We start from the raw sequence: 4,495 nt of genomic DNA, 5'->3' as shown, positions 1-4,495 counted from the left end.
CACCTCCGGGCCTGGCTCCAGAGGGGGGCCCCGGTGACCCGCGTCCGGGCGAGGGAAATCTGGGTCCATGGTTTTTCATCTTCATAAAGGTCTTCGAGCTGCTCTTTGTCTGATCCCTCACCTAGAACCTGTTTGCCTTGGGAGACCCTACCAGGGGGCTTTATGCCCCCGGACAACATAGCTCCTAGGATCATTGGGACACGCAAACTCCTCTACCACGATAAGGTTGCAGCTCAGAGAGGAGTACTATCAAAGTATCAACATTTTGATTTGAAAATCAATTTTAGAGCATTAAGATCTGGCACTCCTTTTATTGACATTCAAGTATCATTCCGCACATATTAACTACTCTGAAGTTGCCAAGTATTCATGGGTGGACGATCCACCTCCAGCTACACGGTCACCTGGCCGCCGGAGCTACATCCGTCCTACTGGTCTCTTTTTGATAACAAGGTAATTCCCGTGCAATCAAAGTCATTAGTACCTTGATGTTTCATTTTCTGTTAGAATTGCTTTATATACATATATTTATAAAGTACGAAATTACATAGCGTCACAGTCAGCATCACATGTACCGCCGCATGCTACCTAGCTAAGTTTTCGTCATTTTTGTCAGAGTGATAATAAAAAAAAAGATATTAACTTGCAACATATGTGCTACGACTTGAAGCAATGTGTTTGCGTATGTTAGACACATGCAGAGTCATAGTTTTATGCCCAATGCATCGTTTAAGTGTGCTTTCCCTGAATGAGTATAGCTGTATTTGAGAAAAAAAGCTATGAACCATAATGTTCAGTCCACCCTTCCTGTGTATGAAGATGGGGAGTTGACTCTTCATATCATCCAGCTGTTGATGGCCTATTTTGATGAAAGAAGAGGTGCACTGATACTCCTTGCAGATGTAAGTTTAGCACTATGCATTCTTGAATTTTAATTAAATGATGCTCCAAACTGCCATGTTATATTTTGTCACAAGTCATCACGGTGACCTATTTTTTCTACAGATGTCTGCCACTGCAGGCGATGTGGAGCGGACACTGACCCTCCCGACCAGTCCACGACTGATACTGCTAGGTAAGTGTCTCATGGAGCGCAGAACATAAGTCTGTTTGTCCTAAATATATGTATACTATGCTCTCCTGCAGATGTATTTGTATCATTGTTGTTTTTGTCATTTCAGACATTGGAACGTAATGATTTGCAGCAGTACACCTGAGGACAGTGGTTCTTAACCTTTTTTCAGTGATGTACCCCCTGTGAAATTTTTTTAAATTCAAGTACCCCCTAATCAGAGCAAAGCATTTTTGGTTGAAAAAAAGAGATAAAGAAGTAAAATACAGCACTATGTCATCAGTTTCCAATTCATTAAATTGTATAACAGTGCAAAATATTGCTCATTTGTAGTGGTCTTTCTTGAACTATTTGGAAAAAAAAGATATAGAAAAAACTAAAAACTTGATGAAAAATAAACAAGTGATTCAATTACGAATAAAGATTTCTACACATAGAAGTAATCATAAACGTAAAGTGCCCTCTTTGGGGATTGTAATAGAGATCCATCTGGATTCATCAACTTCATTCTAAACATTTCTTCACAAAAAAATAATATTTTAAACATAAACAATATTTATGGAACATGTCCACAAAAAAAATCTAGCTGTCAACACTGAATATTGCATTGTTGCATTTATTTTCACAGTTTATGAACTTGCATTCATATTTTGTTGAATTATTATTCAATAAATATATTAATAAAGGATTTTTGAATTGTTGCTATTTTTAAAATATTTAAAGAAAAACCTCACATACCCAGGGGTAAGAGCACCCCCATTTGAGAACCACTGTCCTAAGGCAGTGGTTCTGATTGATGATTACTTCTATGTGTAGAAATTTTTATTTATACTTGAATCACTTGTTTATTTTTCAACAATTTTTTTGTTTTTTTTGTATCTTTGTTTTCCAAACAGTTCAAGAAAGACCACTACAAATTAGCAATATTTTGCACTGTTATACAATGTATTTAATAAATCAGAAACTGATGACAAAGTGCTATATTTTACTTCTTTATCCCTGTTTTTCAACCAAAAATGCTTTGCTCTGATTAGGGGGTACTTGAATTAAAAAAATGTCCACAGGGGGTACATCACTGAAAAAAGGTTGAGAAACACTGCCTTGGGAGACTAGATGTAAACAGAGTAAAGAGAAAGCGATATATTTTTGGGTGTAAGGTGGCCATTCAAAATACCTTTAAAATGCTACCCATATTGGATACTGTTTAGGAACATAAACTGCATTTCTTGACTGTTCCAGTTGCTGGTGACAAATTCACAGTAAAACGTTGGATGATCAGCATGGAAGGTGATGTCATCTGCGAAGGCGTCCAACCTAGCTTCAACTAAGGGCTTGCTGCCCTTCTTGCCACCTACTATGTGTTCAATTTGGAATACCAAGAGGAAGGTGCTCGGACATTGGAATTTGTTCAAAGGTAAATCCTCTTGATACTGTTAAATACTGTTAGGATATTTTGCCCCTTTTCTCACCTCTGTTCAGGAATTTCACTTGTCATTTCCCCAATTTTGTGCCTTAAATCAATGACTCTTCTGTTCCTTTGTGGACCTTCTTATTACAAATGTTTCTTTTGATAGCAAGTTGAAGATGGCATGTTCATCCAAAGTGTGATGCTGGATTCAGAGTGAATGAATTATTACCACATTAAATGTTTTTTGATCTAGAGTAATTCTTTTTGGCCACCAGACCTAAGTCTGTCAAACATATCAGCATCTCAAACCACAGCTACCTCATCTTTGTGCAACCTGTTCCAACCGGTCTGAACAATCCAGTCGACCAACATGGTTACCAAAATGAGGCGGGTTGTGCTTTGAAATGGACATAAAACCAGATGAAGAGAATTAATCTGTCTCAGCCCTCCCTCTTTTGATACCGTGCCTTTTGTTGTTGTTTTTTTGGCATGCATTACAACAGATTAAGTTGTATTACAGTAGGTAAGTTTCCAAAACACTACATAACAAACTAGAAAAGCATGTGAAGAGTGCAGACCACCACAACAGGGTCACTGGCAGCGATATTTTGGTGTGTCCAGATATGACCTTAGGTAGGAAATTATTTTCTAGTGCGCTGGGGACTACTCCTGGCTCTTAGCCTCTATCACAGCTTATAATAGTGGGGTCTCTGACAGAATCCTTAAAAAGAAAATACTGGATCTAGACAGTGATCCGGGTCTCCACCAAAATCTAACAATCTGTTCTTTATCTGGATACCCACCTTGTGCGAATATATGATCAAAATCCGTTTGAGCTGTTTCCAAATTTTGCAAATCCACTAACATCAACAAAAACATAACCTCCTAGGCAGAGGTAAATATGTAAACGTGTCAAAGAAGTATCCATGTTGCATGCTCTTGTGCAGTAATATGCCAGATACACAATGTCATTACATGGTTGTTTTGTCTGCCAATGAAGGAATTATAAATGTGCTATCAAAAGATGGCAAAAGATAGACGGAGAGAAATACATAAATAGAGAGTGGGATTTGGGAGGTTTTAGCATTGCCTTCCTCTCTGAATTTGTCTTAATGGGTTTTAGAGCATTCACTAATCTATAGCTGTGGTTATGGTATAGGCTCACATATATCCTAAAATTGATGTGAATATTTGTGCAGTGCATATTCATAAATTAACAATGTGAGGGGAGTTTTGTATCGACTGCAAGTAATCTTCAATCACGACAGAATATCTTATATCCTTTCTCTGTTTTTTAGGCGATTCATTGGCATTAACCCTGAGAGGGGAACAAAGGCTAGCCAGGGAAAGGTGGTGTCCAAGAAGACCGGGAAGCTGGTCCAGAAAAAGGCAGCAACTGTAAATCCTCACGTAGCCACCCTTATAAAAATTCTCACAGACTTTGGTGGGGCTTTATGTTGCCCGACCACTGAACACTGGGTATGTCATGTTCAGTTAGTTTAGTCAATTGTGCAGTTCAGTTTTGTTTTACAATTTTTTCTATTGCACATGATCCCAACTTGTTTTGTTCTAAATGTTAAAATGTTCTTTGAAAATGTGTGTGCCCTCTCTGACGGTGAAGCAGAAGTACTATGTATGGAGGTGTGTGTGGGGGGGATGTTTACATCATATCCAAATGGACATTTTCATTTTGATCGTTTTGATTGTTATCTGGATGTAGGAACCACGTTCTCTGATGCCATCGTTTGTTCCAATTGCAGGAGTTGCTTAACATTGTTTTAAATGTTAAAATGTTAATTCAAAATGTGTGTGGTCTCTCGGATGGTGCAACAGAGGCACTATGTTTGGGGGTGTGGGTGTGTCCTGGTGGGAGGATATCTAACTGGACGTTTTCATTTTGATTATCTAGTTCTATGGACTGTTCTGATGCTAAAGTTGCTTAACATTGTTCTAAATGTTAAAATGCTTCACAGAAAAAAAGAAGAATGCACTAAATGTACATTGAATGTGTTTGA

At 38.2% G+C, this 4,495-nt stretch overlaps 1 long non-coding RNA gene across 1 annotated transcript; it reads left to right on the top strand.

The window, feature by feature from the left end:
- On the top strand, positions 1-4,495 carry LOC133551549 (uncharacterized). The gene is made up of 4 exons (XR_009806523.1): positions 1-902; positions 1,006-1,075; positions 2,312-2,486; positions 3,779-4,495. It is a non-coding gene; the product is annotated as an uncharacterized LOC133551549 (long non-coding RNA).

This window comes from Nerophis ophidion, linkage group LG04, assembly GCF_033978795.1.
Source record: "Nerophis ophidion isolate RoL-2023_Sa linkage group LG04, RoL_Noph_v1.0, whole genome shotgun sequence".
Classification (NCBI taxonomy): domain Eukaryota; kingdom Metazoa; phylum Chordata; class Actinopteri; order Syngnathiformes; family Syngnathidae; genus Nerophis; species Nerophis ophidion.
Note: the sequence above shows the minus strand (reverse complement) of the source record. Positions and strands in the feature narration are given on the sequence as shown.